The sequence below is a fragment of the Aptenodytes forsteri genome, unplaced genomic scaffold (genome assembly GCF_000699145.1).
Source record: "Aptenodytes forsteri isolate BGI_AS27 unplaced genomic scaffold, ASM69914v1 Scaffold404, whole genome shotgun sequence".
Taxonomy (NCBI): domain Eukaryota; kingdom Metazoa; phylum Chordata; class Aves; order Sphenisciformes; family Spheniscidae; genus Aptenodytes; species Aptenodytes forsteri.
In genome coordinates this window covers 1,303,668-1,313,223 of record NW_008795629.1, presented here as the reverse complement: position 1 = coordinate 1,313,223, position 9,556 = coordinate 1,303,668, and the positions used below count along the sequence as shown (strand labels likewise).

General features: G+C 45.9%; 1 protein-coding gene across 1 annotated transcript in view; it reads right to left on the bottom strand.

Annotated features, from left to right (window-relative positions):
- LOC103901511 (D-beta-hydroxybutyrate dehydrogenase, mitochondrial) overlaps window positions 1-5,797 on the bottom strand; it is a 15,069-nt gene extending 9,272 nt beyond the window's left edge. The window contains exon 1 of the mRNA XM_009282415.2: window positions 5,723-5,797. The gene's annotated coding sequence lies outside the window, so the exon portion shown is untranslated. The remainder of the gene's footprint in view (window positions 1-5,722) is intronic.
- Window positions 5,798-9,556: the final 3,759 nt, after the last annotated feature.

Here is a 9,556-nt window from a genome sequence, read left to right as displayed (position 1 = left end):
TTTTTCCCCCCCCCCCCCCCCCCCTTAGAGATTCTGTTACTATTGTGGGGGTTTTTTTGTTTATTCAAACATAAACACACTGCAAATTCCAAACTTTACCCGGTCACTTCCAGACAGGATTGCTGCCTAAGCCTTACAGCCTTACTCAGGTAGTATATAACAAAAGTGAAAAGAGCACAGGTTAGCCATGCAGTTCCACAGCAGGCTTGAGATTTAATTCACCAAACTACTCCCTGAATCACAGGCTCTACCTCATTAGGGAGGAAGAAGTTATGAATCGGTGAGTCACCATGCCTGGCTGCCACTCTTCCTTTAGCACTTGATACCAACTCCCACAGCACAAGGGCAAACAAGGTGAGCAACCCTCCCACAGTCACCTGCTCAGCTGCCTCTGCAACCAGGCTGATGTAAAAAACATGTAACTGCTTAGTTTTTCTTTATGCATCTCAGGCTATTTAATGAATATAGTATACAACATCTCACCTCCACCTTCAGTCCAGTGAACAATGACGTGTAATGAAGGAAAAGAGCTGAAACGTCCATCACAGCCTTGAGTAAAACAGGGTAGCTCTCTTAAAAATCAATATATAGTTACACCAGCATTATGACAATAGTAGGAATGAGTTGCTGGCCCCATGGCTGCATATCATTTCACAACTAATTTATTTCCAGGTATCACAAAAACAGCAAATAAAGACTTGAAGTTTTTCTAATGCACATCGAACATGGTGACATGCTGCGTCTAGCCCTCTTATCTAGCCACGAAAAAGAATCTCTGAAAGTGGTGTTACAAGTAGTTAATAACATAGTCACCAAAATATTATATTCTCTTTGAAACGGGTGAGGGTTGTGTGATGCCTCACTGTATTTCTGGAAGATGCTCTTGCATCTCACCGAGTTATACAAAGCAACTTTCAGCTACTTAACAGTGAATAAAGTGGAGCTAATTCAGCTTGTAAAGACAGATTTACTGTATCTATATAGAAACAAAAAATTAACTATATGTGTACTCAAGTACCAGTTGTCATTTCAGAGCACTGAAAACAACTTTTCCTACATGTTTTTTAAACTTTCATAATCCTTATAAACTAAGCAAGAACTATTTCCACTGTTTTTTGAGAAACAAAGTCATAGGCCAGCAACTTAAAAATCCAGTATAAATGGTTCGTATTATTCATATTGAAATGAATTTCCCCTTATCACCAGTGTAACTCAATCTGCAAAGTTACCTTCCCAGCTACAATTTATTCATTGTTGACAAAACATATTGATTTTGGAAGACTGACTTCAACATGTAGTATCAATTGGAACCACTTTTCATAGTTGCAGACACCACCTCAGCCACTGTTTAACTGTAAAACAAATTGCTTAACTCTTTTGTCCAGAAAACCTTTTCACAAATGAAGCAGCCATGTATTTTTATGGAAAGACGTAAACATCATCTTATGTCCTGTGGTCTTCAGGGGCTGTAAGCACATTCCCTGTTCAGATACCCACATGGTACTTCCTCCTTGTTTTTTAAACGGTAGATTCGCTGGCTTGGAAAATACCTGGAGCAGTTCCCGTGGGAGCAGCCTGGCTGTCCTCCCTGGAATGGCCTTCGTGGCCTTGGGACTCACCAGCAGGAGCCACGCAGCAGCGCGAGTTGAGCGAGGTTCTGGCAGCAATGGCCCAACTGCTCCTGCAAAACCTCTCCCCCCTCCCTTTGCTGTCATTTTTTGTCTGATTTTTGTCCTCTCAAGAGAATCCCCCAGCTTCCCCTTCCCAGTTCCATCAGAGTTGAGGGCTGCCCTGCTCCAGCCCAGCCTGCTGCCTGAGTACTCTCCAGAGAGGCCTTCGGTGGGACTTCGCCGCTTCCTCCCAGCTATCTCATTTCCCCCGGTTATCCTGCCCTCGCAGCCCTGCGTGGCTCTTGCTGCCCACCCCACCCTCTGCCTAGCAGGGGCTGCTCCCGAGCGGGGAGCCCGACAGCCACACCAGTCCTCTCCACCCAGCAGAGGAGCCTCGCTCCAGCTTTCGGCTGCCTCCCCTTCCCCTCGCTCGCTCCTCTCCCTGCTGTGGTTTAGAGGATCCCAATGCAGCTGGTGCTGAGGGACAGGCAGATCCTACAGGGGCTTGTTAGCAGAGAGCCCTCCTGTAACGGACCGAGCTATGGCCTTTTCTCAGGGAAGCTCGTGGGATTCAGGATTAGGTCCTGGCAAGCACTTGGGCACCCGCAGCAAGATGTCAGTAGGAATCAGGAAGCCACAAACACAATGCTGAATGCCCGTGGATCTGGCCGGCTTGCTCCGTCTGCACCAGTTCCCCCCCTATCCACCCGCTCCCTTCCTGCATTTCCTAGGCAGAACACCTCATATTTGTCATTACTGGATTCCATCCAATTGATTTCAGACTCCATCCGATCTATCAGGATCATTTTGAACCCTACTCCCCAAAGGGCCTGCAATCCTCCCTGCTTGGCACCATGCACATTTTTTTTTCCCCAAGGGAACTCTATTCCAGGGGGCACTTCCAAGAAAATTTCAGAGACGGAACAGCAGTCACAGGCTTAGCGCGTAAGTTTGCTCATGAGACTATCATGAGGGACTGTGTCAAAACCCTTATTCAGGATACATTTATTCCTTCCCCTTTAACCACTCCGCTGCTTCGCCAGAACGAGATTAGACTGACACGGCACAGTCTGTTCCCGGTAAACTTATATAGACAGTGTGTATCACACTATGATCTAGACATCTGTAAAATCGACAGATCAGTGTGTTGCAACCTCATCTAGCGCACCGAAGGTGAGCTGCCTGGTTGGCAATTCCAGAGGTCTGTCTCCTTTGGGAAGGGAAGTACAATATTTGCCCTCTTCCAGCCTTCTGGAAATCCTCCGGCCTCCAGGTGCTCCTGAAAATATCACCCGTGGGGCTGAAATCACAATGGCTTATCCTTTAAATGCTCTTCAGTACATTTCATCAGGCCTGATGAACTTGAACACATCCATTTATGTAAACATTCCCGGTTCTTTCCCTTTTCTCGCCCACAGTCCTCATGAAAACTGCTGGCAGTAGGCATCTGAAAAAAATTTATCCTTTTTTTCAGTAGGATCAAAGAAAATAAGACAATGATTATTTCAACTTTTTCTGTACTCTCTACTTTTCAGGTTATTTTGTAATCGATTTGTGTGTTTTTCCATCTTAATCCTAATATATTAACAGAAACTTTCTCTGTGGACTTACTTGTCCTTGCTAAATGAAATCCCTTTTGTACTTGACCCTCTCCAGTTCTATCCCAGCCTGCTTGCAGTATTCTTGTTACTCCTGTGGCTTTATTTTTGACTGTCTGATCATTAAAAAGCTCCTGATGCAGCTGACAGCGTAACATCTTGTATTTAACGCAAGAGCTTTCTGTGGTGGCTAGTACATCAGGGATCCTTTAATTGTCAGTATAAAAGCACGCAAGTGATGATGGAGTAACTATGTGTGAACTAATAGCCTGGCATCTGCTCTACAACTGCCCCCATACCTGCTCTGACCCTGCAGTGAACCTACAGCAGCTCGCTCTTCTCTCATGACAGGGTAAGTTTCCTTGCATTTGTCATGAGCAGTTAGATGCACACGGCCAGTTACCATAGGGTAGCTGCATCCCTAGCCACGCTGCGTGTGCAGAGATTATCAGCAATAATCTCTCATATGCTCATACCTTGTTCTTCACAAGTGATCTGACCTAACAGCAACCTGCCTTCACTGATGTTTCCTGCTTCTTTCGGATCCATCATCCTTTTCCGCAGTCACTATATGCTTCCTTTTCTCGGAGCAGTCAGCTCTAGATTTATAACCATTTTCATCCCACATTCATTCTACAATTAAGTTTTCAGTGAGCTCCTGCTCATCAAATTTTAAATTACTAGGCTGTTGCCTCCCTCAACCATCTAAAACACAAGGCTGTTCCATGAGGATGGTGGCTGTCCCAAGAACTGTAGAAAGCATTCGGCTGTAAGATTTTTGTAACAGCTATCCAGATAACTGTGTTACCACCAGACCCTGTCCTTTAGTTGCACCTAACAGCAGGTAAGACAACACTAACAATCCAGGGGGGTGGGAAAAATCCACAAGTGAAAACCTGGGGCTCCAAGTCCAGGTCTCCTGAAAATTTATTAACACACAGAACAAGAAAAATCACATTTTCTCACTCTCTACCCCTTCAGGGTCAAGTGCTCAGTTAATCTCCTGAAAGTCACCTGCAGATCAGCTATGATTGCTGATGCAGTTTCCACTTCCACACAGAATGTAAGTACAGAACCACAAAAATTTTGGCTCTGAATAAGAAGTTGCCAGGCCAGATCAGAGGGAATACTGAGAGCCGCCCGGCCATTCTGGGACAGATGATCTTGATCTGTGATCAAGAAGTAATATGGCTTTTTTCTATCAATAAAACAAGAAAGCAGGGCTCACTTCAGGAGCATTTATTTTCTTTATGTGGCTTCAAATGGAGCCTGGCCCTGTCTGCTCTGCAGTAGCGTGCTGCTGTCTGAACAGCCCTCTCAGACCACCCTATCTCCCCTCTCCTTTCTGTTCCCTACACTTGCTGCTCTGTAAAGTTGAGTGCCTGACTTGCTATCACCACAGAGACAGGCATCCCAAAGCAGCGTATGACATGATTACTGAAGGATTTACAGAGCCTCCACATGGAAATTTCCAGATAGTGGCAATTTTCCAACAGGACTCTCTTGCTCTCAAGTTACACAATATGTCAGCTGATAACTTTCCCTTCTGGTGTGGTGGAAGAACGTAACCTCCGCTGAGATCACACACGCAATGGGCCACCTTTTTTTGTTTGTTCTCGCCCTCCACACTACTCAAGAATCTGTGGTCATCACTCCCTGAGCACCTGTGCTGAAATGGCCATCTTCAAACGGAGAAACAAGTGGGTATGAACTGATTTTGAACAATTCAGGTCGGAAGTTACAGGAGTTTTGACTATTGAAACAGCAAAAAAGCATAGTAAGGGTAAAACCCCAGCGGAGATGGAAGTGGAGCTGGCCCAGTTTATAAAGAGGATTACACAACATGGTTACCTCCAAGAGCAGGGACTGAGATGATGGGTCTGCAACCCCTTCTGATTCAGTGTGCCTAAACTGATCTTTTACAACAAGTGATGCCATCTGCCAAACACAGGTGACAGAGGGTGAGACCTACAGATATCAGAAAGGTACAGTAAATTTGTTTATTCAGCTATCCAGAAACTGAATAGCTTCTACAGAAGCTGTAGAAGCACAGTTAGAAGACACTTTGGAAACAGAACCTGAACAAGGCAGGAGAGGCAGCTTGGAGATGACTTTGAGGCGAGTGTCCCCAAAGGAAAGTGACAGAATGAAAGACAGCAACAGAGATGCCAGGGAAAACAGAAAGCCAGAGTGCCATAGCAATCTTGGACTATCAGATTTATTAAGCGTGTTGCAGTATTGCTGAGGGGCTTCCAGCAGTGAGCAGTGCCCTACTGTGCAAGCTACTGTACAGACATGCAGTTGACAGACAGTCCCTGCCCTACAGAGCTCAGAATTACAGGAATGACAAGATGCAACAGGCAGATGAAGCAATGGAAGATCTAACAATCCCTGCCCACTGCACTTCCCTCAGGCCTTGGACTAGGGTAAACAGAGGCTGCAGATGAAGATGCTGTCACTTGAGAAGCATTTTTCTCCAATCAGAGAAGACTTTTGATCAATATTACTACTCACCACAAGCAAGCATCCAGCAAAAACAGTAAACCCCTTTGCGTGAAGCTGTTTTGCCAAGGCATGTCCAAAACCTTTGTCACAGCCTGTTATTAGCACCGCCTTTCCTTCAGCCTGTGTGGGGAAAGACAGTAATACGATATCATCAGATATTGCAACGCTGCAGGCACCACCAGCACCCAGCGACATAGCACAGGAGCAGCTTGCAGCCCCGCAGCCAGGGCCAGCCAGTGTTTACAAGGTACAATTCCAGCTGCAAATCACAGTGGCCACGTACCTGTCTGCACACAAACCTGACCACAGTCTAAACCCAGCAATTTCAGTAGAGCTTCTGCTGGGTCAACCAGCGTAAAGGAGGTGACAAGATTACTGTGTAGAAACACAACCAGCTCCCAACTACTGTGAAACCCTAAATTTATTCAGTTGCTGGTCTGTAACAATTTGCATTGTCTTGATACCCAAGCTAGAACAGTAACTCTTTCAAGTATCAGTGGCCAAAGCAGAACAGAAACATTTCAAAAGAAGTTCATGATCTACCAACTCATAGGCATTATAAGAAAAAGCAGCACAGAAAACATCCAAATGATAGTATGTCACCTGCTTGAACTGTACAGCAGCTCTTTTAACTGCAGAGTGACTCTATTGTCTGTTCCCCTACTCCCACTCTATGCGGTACTTTCCATGCTGTATTTTAGCATGCAGGAATGTGACTACAGGTTAGGGTTTCCTTCTGAAACACTGCAGCCTTAACAGGAACAATTTATCAAATCCTACGGTTCTCTCCTACGTTATTATCTTTTGACTGACGGATAAATTGAGAGAGAAAATTTGATACTCCATCTGGTATGACACAACAGGCTTGTGTTAGATCTGAAAACAGAATCCCAAATCCTGGAGAAGCCTGTAGTGAAACACTGCCCATTCACCCTCTTTCTTTGCTTGGAAGCCATCTCTCCCCTGCTCTCCTCACCACAGCTGTGAAGCAATGAACTCCTAATGCTTAACCCAACTAGCAGGCACCCAGCTGCAGTGCTGCACACTGCTCCAAACTGAAACCGTATCCTTGAGGGAATAACGTCATACAGTAATAAAGATCTAGAGAATGCAATAAGGAAGTGAGGTCACTTCCATCTCTGTGGAGATATCTGCAACTAATACTCCCTGTTACTGTATTAACAACAGCTGGAATACGAACATTTGTATTTTATGCTACTTACGTATGAATCGCACCGGCTGGTCCAGCCACTTTTTCAGACAGAAATGGGGCAATCACCAGTGCTCTCTGATCTGGTTTTGCTGACGTGCATGGTAGTGAAGTGGCAATAAGGAATAATTGCAGGGTGATAGCGATCAAAGCATTACTGCACAAACTCAAGATGAGCCCAAGCAGAGAGCAATATGCAAATAAGCTACACCCTGTCCTGCCCTTTAACTCATGCTGAAGTTACTGCTTTCAAAGGGGAGTCACGATCTGAAGTTGAAATGAGAACTGATCAAAAGTCTACCCTGCATTTATCATACAAACATCCACATTAACACCGATTCCTATACTCAAAGAGCACCCAGCTACAGGCTAGCTCTGCTGAAGCTCCGAAGGTAGCTTCAGCTAAAGGACAAAAGATAAGTGAGAATTAAATATACAGTGCTCAGTCTTAATTTAATTTACAGTAACACAACTCCAGGAGAGATGAGGATCAAGTATGAATCAAATCACAGAATTTGCCACAATAATTCAGCAAGCTGGTCCATGGAAAAGAAAGGATTTGACTTTTTTCTCTGCCTCACCTCCCTAAGCCCTTTGCCTCTGAACCCTGAAGACAGAGGACTTCCCAAAAGAGCAGGAACTGCGCAAAAGAAGTTGCAACTACTTCCAGAACAGGCAAACACAGAAGATGCCCAGTCAGCCCATCTGATAAGGACAGAGCTCAGCTGCAGGAGATAAAAGCAAATGGCTGAGCTGTGTTCCTGTGTGCATCTAGTTTTAGCTCTCAGCAGCTGGTTTGCTTTCTCTGGTTAAAAAAAACCCAAACACCAAACCACCAAAATGTAGACAGAAAGGAGGAGGTTTAAAAATCCTCTTAGCTGTCTATAATGGGGAGAAAAGTGAGGAACAACTTACAGTAGGAGAAGGTTCCTGTGATTATTTGTCAATTATTTGCTATTACCCTAATTGCTGGTAATAAAACATGTGACTACAGCAGCACGGTTCGTAACAGACCAAGGCCCCAGCAGTGCTAACAAGCATGCAAAAACCCAAGGGATGTACTAGATCTCCCATCTGTAGCTGCCCCCGTCTTTGTGCCATGCCTGGTTGACAAAGAGCTCCCAGGGATGAGAGCAGGGAGCGACCCCATTCCCAGCCAAAAAGATCCTATCCCCAAAAAACCTCTGAACACACGGAAAAGCCCGATCATCCTTATCTTTTGAAAGTCCCAAGATAAGGCCTAATGGGCCTTGTTCCTGGAGTTTGATAAGGTCAGTCTGCAGCTTACAGTTTGACACAGTGCTGAGACAGGCAGAGAGGACTAGCTATCACCTCTCTAGAAGGCATCACAGCAACCTTAACCAGCGTTTTGAGGCACTTCAGGTGCCTCACTCACTAACAGTCACACAGTGCTCTCAGGGAACACTGCGCAGGAGACGGCACTTGTGTACAGTGCTGCCAGGGAAGCTGAGACCTGCTAAGAGTGCAGAATAACTTCTTGTACTGGAGGTGCTGCTGTGGCGTCTGGGCGGGGTAGTACTGTCTGCATGCTCGCCGTGTGATCCACAGCACTGTAATACACGTTCCACACAGTTTAAACAGCCCCGGCGAGGCAACCTGACTTGAAGCTGCAGCCAGCTCAGGTGCACACACCTCACCAGCTTTTCCTACTGGGATATGATCGCTTTATTAAATAGTAGAATTTACTTTACTCATGCAGGTGATCTATCAAAATTATACACATTTATTGCAAAAGAGGCTAAGGAAAGTGAAGCTACTTTTTCAGCCTCAGTCTCTCTGGACAATATGGGAACCCACCATGCTTGCCTAGATGTTATCTTCTTCTGCTGTCACTTGTTTTCTGGATCCCGTTCCCTTTTATGCCCTCCCCAACCATCTGCTTATTATCAAACAGATTAATTCCAAAATGAGAGCAGTTACACTGTAAACTTTGCTTGTTCCCTTTTTCCAGACTCAGGAAGTTGAGGTTTTCAATCCCAGGAAAAGGAACTGAAAATATTCACTAAATGGAATATTTTCCTAGGTGGGACAGGGATGGGGAACATCAGGGGAGCAGAGTGGATGGAAGAAGAGCAAAGTGGGAGGTTGCAAATGGGCCAAAGCTGTTATCTGGCCGTTTCAGAGGGGCAGGGCTGAGCTGGAGGCCCTGGAGCAAACATATGTTCACTTGCAAGTCCTTCCCAGTGCCTGCAGAAAGGTTGTCTGGAGCATAAGCAAGAGCTAAGTTAACTCCAATCCAGTGAAAGAACCCCAGACATTTTGTGTAATTTTTTTAAAACATATGAAAGAGACTGGTTATGCAATTCTGTTCCATTCACAGGGCTTTTCTTCTCCCTTACGCTCGCTCCCAAATTTCGAGTACTGGAACAAAATCCACGCGCCCACTGTTTCGTGAACCCTGTGAAGCAAAGCGGGGTGTCGCAGCGGCGCAGGGGTCAGCACGGCAGCAGTCAGCTGCACCGTGGCCCCGGCCGAGCCCCGTCTGAGGGGTCGGCAGCCTGCCCGGGGCTGTTCACAGCTCGGCATTTCGTCTCCCCTCGCAGCGTCTGTGTTAAGCCTCCACCAGCCCAGCCGCCCGCTCGGGCAGCGCCGTTTCGGCTGGCGCACACTGC